This window comes from Balaenoptera borealis, assembly GCF_965194805.1.
Source record: "Balaenoptera borealis genome assembly, chromosome: 14".
NCBI lineage: Eukaryota > Metazoa > Chordata > Mammalia > Artiodactyla > Balaenopteridae > Balaenoptera > Balaenoptera borealis.
This window is the reverse complement of record NC_138875.1, coordinates 343,159-350,790: the sequence shown is the minus strand read 5'-3', so window position 1 is coordinate 350,790 and position 7,632 is coordinate 343,159. Positions and strand designations below refer to the sequence as shown.

The 7,632-nt window shown below is 56.8% G+C and overlaps 1 long non-coding RNA gene across 1 annotated transcript; it reads right to left on the bottom strand.

Moving 5' to 3' along the window:
• Positions 1-1,339: 1,339 nt before the first annotated feature.
• LOC309611080 lies at positions 1,340-6,123 on the bottom strand. The gene is made up of 3 exons (XR_014234315.1): positions 5,528-6,123; positions 4,230-4,344; positions 1,340-1,478 (listed from the first exon to the last, which is right to left on the bottom strand). It is a non-coding gene; the product is annotated as an uncharacterized lncRNA (long non-coding RNA).
• Positions 6,124-7,632: the final 1,509 nt, after the last annotated feature.

Here is a 7,632-nt window from a genome sequence, read left to right as displayed (position 1 = left end):
CCCCCAGCCCGGGGCAGGAGACCCGGGAGACCCGGGGCAGGTGGAGGGCCCGTGACAGTGCAGAGTCCCTCCCGAGGGGAGATCGGGAAGACTTAGCAACAGGTGCTCAGAAAAATCAAGACAACTGGAGAGTCCTAAAAGCTGCACAAGGGAGGATGTAGTTCCCGTACAGCTGGCAGGGGAGGCGCCAAGTCTGCAAACACAGACGAGCCGGGGGGCGAACGCGGCGGTTTGTCTGTGTTGCTCGAAGTCCACGTTCAAGCCTCTGGTTCCACACGTCGCAGCCGTCCTGCGGGCCACGCACCCAGCAGGGAGCCAGCATCCTCTCACAGGATACCGTCCACCACGCCGCGCGGCAGCTGGACAACAGCGAGAAGTATGGTGGGCTGTGCAGGGGTCAGGGAGCCGAGCCCCCCAAGCCCGACAGGAAGCCCCTCGGGGAGCCCGAGCCCTCGGCCGCCGTCCAGAAACGCGGGCGAAACGCTAGGTGGGCGTTGCTCCTCAGGGTGCAGACGGTGGGCCGGGGGGCTGCACGACCTAGTGCACTTTCTCTTATGACTTTGATAAAAATGGTAGTAATTTAGTAATTTGACAGTAATTTGTAAATTACTTTGATAGTAATGCAAGCAATGAAACCCACACGTCTGACCGTGTCGCTCGCCGTCTGTCACCTAAGGACCCGATGGAACCCACAGCCTCTCGGCTCGGCCGCGCCCTGCGCTGGGCGGGCGCCTTTCCTCGGCGCCCTGGGAGCCGGCTGAGCTGGCATTTCAAGTGCGTGAGCCAGTGGAGGAGGCCACACCTGCAGAGCAGCGGGGCCAAGGTCAAGATCAGGATTTCAGACACGGATTGGAAAGGCAGGCTGGCGCGTTTGCGTTGGGTTTTGACAGAGGAGAGGCTGAGTTTGGTCGGTCTTGTTGAGAGAGGAGTTATTTCCCAAGCGGGTCAAAATAAATAATTTCTTGTGGACTCCCTCTGTCAACAAAAGCGAGCCTCCTTTTGGGGGCAAAGTGTCAGCGGGGACATTAAGATGACGGCACCCCGGGGGACCAGAATGCGAGGGAACCCAGGGCGCCGACGCCATGGGTGCAGACCCATCTGGAGGCCGGGGGTCAGCCTCACACTGACCTGGAGCCCCCGGGTGTGCTCAGTGCCCGGACCTCCCAGCCACGCTGCCGCCACCCAGAGGTCAAGCGTGCTCTTTAAAAGGGTGGCCTGGGGTCCCCAAGTGGGGGACAGACGACAAGCCCGTGAGAGCCCCGTGCCCCCATGACCATCGCAATGAGACGTCACGGTGGTGTCGCCGGTGCTCGGTTTGGATCCGCATAGTGAGGAAAATCTTTGGATCAATATGGTGAGTGGGGCAGAGACCAGCGCCCTCCGCTCCGGCTGCCAGCGATTTTCTGATGACACCGCAGCTGACAGGACTCGTCTGGAATATGAATCCTCTGGCGATACGTCAGAGTAGTGTCCATAACCTGGAAAATAATTTTAAATTGACGGGTAGATGATGCAATCCCTTCTAACAGTGGAACGCAATGTAAACAAGAAGTCCCAAATCAACCAGCAATTTTTACTAGAATATCAGCAGGATTAGTAAAAGCCCCACTGTTGGCCTTAAACATTCTCTTAACAGTAAGTACTGGTTTTATGACCAGAAGACAAATGCCTACCTCGTGACGCTGTTAGTTAAATTTGGTTTTCGTTGCCTGATGAGACTTAATTTAAGGAAGTCTCATATTCCAAAATCTAAGTGAATGGAACAAAGAGGTTAGAGAATTTCATTGTTTTACTAACACTCACCCCTCTTCCCAGAGTTTCTCGTGTAGTTAGATTATAGCTAAACAAGACACTCTAGCAAAATTCTATTTCTAATCTGCTTTTCAAGGACACGGCTACCGTTAAATTCAGGAACGTTTTTATTTATTTTAAGCAAAAGTCGATAACCACAATTTTCATTAAAATAACATATATGTTTAATTTTGACTTTCTCTTTTGCCATTTGCAGATCAAGAAAGTCTACATAATGCAATCTTGAAACAGTAAATATAACAAATAAATCCAACTTGCTTTCAGGTTTATTTTATTTGTTTTGCAGATACTTTCCCTGAAAAGCCCGCATCTGCACACCCGCTGGCCCAGACCACTGTCTTCTCGAACCCGTGCCCTCAGAGGTGGGCAGCAGAAAGCCACCTGGGCCTCGGGCCCGCTGCTGTTCAAGCTTTGGTGTTGGTTTAAAGAACTACTCCTTCGTCACGTATACTTCAATTTAAAAAAAATAATAAAAACAGAAATAAAGAACCACGCTTGCACCATAATGTACTAAAAGTTGTTCCCTTCCGGGAACCCGTCTATGTGCCTTAAATTCGGCAGAAAAGCGGCCTCTGGTGAAGACCTGAGGCTGCAGCGAGGGGCAGGGGGTTAAAGCAGCGGAGGCGGGAGGCCCTGCCTCCCCGCAGCCCGGCCCACACACGGGGCACACAGTCTGGGCCCACGGCGGCCACTCTGCGGCCAGCCCGCAGGTGCATTTCCCGGGAGACGCCCTCGGGAGGCATCCCGCCCGCGCCCGCCTTGGGGTCTCATCGGGCAGAGCTGGTGAGTCCTGTGCAACCATATCTCCAACAAGGGGAGCAGGGTCCTGCGCGATGCCTCTGGGGGTCTGAATGGCCGGAGGGCTTGGAGCCCCTCCCCCAAGTGTTTTGTTGGGAAAGGGGGAGGCGGGGAAAGGCTTTTTCAGTCTTGGAAAGTGATGTGCACGCATTCCCAGCGCCAGCGGTCCTTTTGACGGACGCGCACACAAGTGCGGTTACGGGCCTGTGTCCTGGGCTGGGCCTGTGCGGCCAGGCGCGCGGGCACGGGTGGACCGGGCTGGCTCTGGGCCGGGTGGAGAGCCAGCACCAGGAGAGGAAGCACTGGGCCTCCCGGGAAAGCCTGACCTGTCAGCAGGGGCTTGGGAGTCCAAGGAGGAGCCCATCGTGGGGTGGGGGGAGGTGGAGGGACTGACCCTCGGCTGGGCCTGAACGACAAGCTTCCAACAAGCGGACAGCGTGTCTGAGGGGGCCATGCTCCAGGCCGAGGACTGGTGGGCCCCCCAGAGCCGGGCAATGACAGAGGAAACCCTGGGACTCAGCGTCCACGTCTGTGAAGTGGGGGACAGTCAAATCCATCCCCCCCATCCAAGTACTAATAAGACAAGCCCTGGGGATGGGAAGACTCCAGTTTCTAGAATTCTCCAGAATCACCTGAATACAGAGGAGGAAGACATTTCCTGTGCCCCTGCCTGCGTCTCTGTCAGCCTACTGGCTCCGAGGACAAGACCCCTGCCCGAGGCTGAGAGAATGAGAACCGGGTGTAAAGGACCCTCAGGGATTGGTAAGTTCAGCGCCATTATTTTACACACCAAGAAACGAGGGAATCGGTCCAGGTTCTGTGCACACAGGACAGGCTGCTCCTTGTGACACACGCATTTGGGAAGCCTACCCAGCCCAGCCCTGGGGGTGTCGCCCAGCGCAGTTCTCCCCTGACATCAGTGAGCTTCCACGAGGACATGTGGCCCAAAGCTCTTCCAGGAGAGTGCCCGTCAGATCTCTCCAGTACTGGGACCGGGAGACCCTCACTCTCACGGCCCAGGTGCTGTCAGAGACCCCCTCGTGATGGCAAGTAGAACCAGCCTCAGGATGAGATAGAACCGAAAGACTTAAAAAAAAAGCAATTGTTTGGTGTCATCACTGAGCTGCTGGATCAAGCCATCCCTGACCTGATGCCCTGGACCTGTCAGCCGCAGGGGCCCGTAAATCTCCTTTACTATATTATTGTACAGATGAGCTTGATTTAACTGCAACCTAACCGATATAGCTGGGTATACGTTAAAAGTTAGAGTTTAGTTTCATAGAGCCTTGAAGACCCCACCTAGGCCAAGCAAAGCACTAGGTGGCATCATGTCAGGGAAACCCTCGCACAGAGTCTTGTTAAAGATTTGCTAATTTGCAGTCGTAAGAGGATGGCTTTAACAGGGGCAGCACCGCCTTATTCTTCCGTGGGTAGAGATTACGAACTTCAGGACAATAGATCCACCACGGGAAAGCCAGTTTTATGAGACTTCTATCGAAAGCCTAACTCTTGGTATTAAAGAGACTATTTAAAATATTAAAAACAACAACATCACGCTTTTGAGAGCAAACAGCTGCAAGAGACCAACAACCTGCTTTGTAAATGTTGAGTCCACTTACTTGTAAAGGAGCTTTTAATGAAAATGTGGAACTCTGGGAGGCCTGGGGTCCCGAGGGACTTTCCTGGGTGATGGTCCACTCTGTGCTCACATGTGTCACCAGTGGAGGGCGGTTTCTGGGGAAAGAAGAAACAATAAGCTAACCAAAAACACTCATGATTGATCCAAGCTTCCTCTTTCAGAGAAAAGCTGGAAGTTTCCCCTTCCGCATTCCTGTGGAAGCCCTGGCAGGTGGGGGGACACGAGGCTGGGTGTCTGGGGAGCAGGGGCCCCGACCGAGGCCCTGCTGCCCTTGACTCACAGGCCGGGCCCCGCTAATGAGGAACTCCAGCGCGTCCCCGTCTCGGGTCCGTCATCGGCAGCAGGTTCTGAGAGACAGTGATTAAAGCCTGAGTCAGTTCATTCCTTTGTGCTGGAACTTGAAAAAGCTCATTTTTCTTCTTGGAAAAGTACAAGAAAGGCAAAGCAAAACAAAACAAAAACAAAAATCCTGTGCTTATAGGAGGATTGTGTTGCCAACACACTGAGAGATTAAAGAAGATGCGGCCCTGGAAAGAGTGAGGGTCCAGCTCAGGCCTGGACAGACGGAGCGAGCGGGGCAGACGGCACAGCCTCAGACCCAGGGCGCGTGGAAGCCACTGGGCGGAGGGCAGCTTCTTCAATACACGGTACAGAGACCACTTAGCGGACGGCATCGGCCAAAACAAATCCCAGACGGGCTCGAGCTGGGAGCCTGGGGTCCTCCTCGCACGGACTGTCTCCCAGACGCTCAGCCATCGTGGGGCAAAGGGTCTGGTTCCCGATTCACCTCCAGGCTCCGTGAGAACTTGGAGGTTTGTTCCCATCAGGTGCCAAGACCGAGCCCGAGCTGCTCCTGAGGGAAAATCGTGGCCGCACATCACCAAATGCAGAGAAAACACACGCGGGGCTGAGGCTCTGCGCCCCCCTCCCTGGCAGGGCCGCCTTTCCCGTCGGGCCCAGAGACCCCTCGCCTGGCAGGAGCCCCGTCCGGGGCGGGCATCCTGCTTGCGCTCCCGGACGGCCCCGTGTTTGCTGGCGATCGTGAGCCCGAGGCCCGCTCTGTGTGTGGTTCCCTCGGAGGGAGGCCCGGGCCCAGCGGGAAGCCGACCCCAGTCTCCCCTCGAGGGGCCGCGCGCGTGGCAGCCCTCCCCGGGGCAGCCTCCAGACCGGCGCCCTCCGTCCAGCATGCACATCCCCCAAGGGCCTCAGGCCCACCGCCCGTTTCTCGGGTCTCGATTTTTTGTATTCATTTCATGCATTTGATTTCATCTGATCTACCTTCGACCTTTCTGGAATTAGGCCAGATTTAGATCAGTCAGCAAGATGGCCTCTTTATAAAGTCTGGTCACTTCCACCTTCCAAAAGGCCTCTTCGGGTGGACAGAGCTCCTCGCCCGCAGAGGCCTGGGGACAGGCTCTGGAGAGTTCCTGATGGTCCTTCATCTCTGTGTGTTGCTCTCGGGACATGACCGTGGCCTCTGAGATGCGTCAATTGCACAGAGGCTCGGCTGCGACAGCTGGTCCCCATTAGTGTCCACGTGGCCCCCCGGCTAAGAATAACTACACCGCGGCCCTGGCCACGGCCATCAGGAAGTCACCGCAGGTTCCCACCCACTTTTGGAATCTGCATTTGGGAGAAGCCTGAGTTTAAAGGCCCCTAACAGACAGCTGGCAGCGCGGACACGCCCACCCCCGGCCCAGGGCCGGCCTGACGTGAAGCCAGCTTGACAGGCTGGGTCCAGCACTGGCCATCTGGCCATGCAGAGTGGCTCTGCCCCTCCAGTGCAGTGACCAGTCAGTGAAGACACTCGTTTCTAACACCCAGATACGCAGGGGTCAGGCTTCCGCTGGAATTTGAAACCGGAGTTTCAGCCCCTCTCTTCCGCTGGAAATGCAGTATCCGGGGATGCAGAGCCAGGCTGGGGTTCAGGTGAGGTCAGACGCCCTGGACCTCCGAGGACGATAGCCTCGCGGTGAGAGGAGAGACCCAAGCAGGAAACCGTCCGGGGAAAGCGGTGGAGTCAGGCCCGGCCGGAGGAGCCCAGACGGGAGAAAGTGGGCCGGCTGGCCGGGGTGGCGGGCGAGACCCCCGGGCTGCGGTGGAAAGCCTCTCCGAGGCCTCTGAGCTGGGACTCCGTGTTCACACCAGAGCCTCAAGGACGGTGGTGGCAGGCCCTGGGCCTTGAGGACAGCCCCTGGGACGGACAGACAGCCGCTCCCACACCTCGCTTCCTGGGACCCGAGGAGGAGAGTCAGGGTGGCCGGGGCCTTGGGAAACGAACCCCTCGCCGGCCTGGGTCTCGTGTCCCACTTATGAAGCCTAGATTTCAAGACCGACTGCCCAAGTGCTCCGGAGGAGAGGGGCGGGAGGAGGCGGGGGAGTCGGAATTCAGGCAGACCCGAATGGCCACCCTCCTGCTGCACCTCCCTGACCCCAGACCCAAGCTTGTTTGTGGGCGAACGACCGGCAGGGGGGCACCGTCCAGTGGGAAGTGACGGCGGGCAGTTACCAGGGTCCTCGCCACGCTCGCGGCGCCCCGACGGGAACAGAACGCACAGCCTTGCCTCACGTTCCCCTAAAGCCCAGCCGAAGAGTGTAGACGAGGACGCGGCCGTGTGCACTGGCTCTCCTGGAGCCCCTCCTCCAGCCGAGGGCTGCCCAGGCGCCGGGAGCTCTGCCTCAGGGCGTAGGAGAGGAATCCTCAGGCCCACAAGGCCCCAGGAGGGCAAGAAGGAAGTTTTGGGGCAGAATGGAATGATACGGGAAATCTACTGAAACATAACGTAGGTTGGGGTGAACGTTGTTTTGTTGTCATTGAATCTCTGGTTCGAGGTAAAGAATTGAAAATGGTGCCTTTAGAAGGAACCCGGCCTGGAGAAGATGCAGAGTGAAAACACGTCTACTTTTGTTCTTTCCTGAAATTCAGTTTCTTTCTGCTGAAATTCAGTACAGAGATACTGTAAAACAAAAGGGCCCAGAGGAGACAGACTGGGAAGTGGGTGGATTTGTGGCGGTGGCCTTTGAGACAGCCACGCTGCCTGGTGCCGAGCACCGCGGGTCCCCGAGGCTGGGCGCCAAGTCTCCAGACAGGCCCCGGCCAGGACCAGAGCACCTTCTCCGGGAGTCCCACCAGCCTGAAGGAGTCCTAAAATTACCGACTTGGGGTGCCCCAACCAGATGTCCCAAAAGGAAGCCCACAGCAGGCAGACCCCACTATCACGCCTCCTGGTTCCTCCCTCTCAAAGAGAATCAGACAAACATCAGAGCAAACGCGCTAACATGATAAAGGTAAACCTCCTGCAAAAGCTTATGCACGTAAGTAGACACCGTGCAGGGAGAAAACCTTGATATCGTTCCCCTCAGAAAGGTGTCCCAGGCAGGAA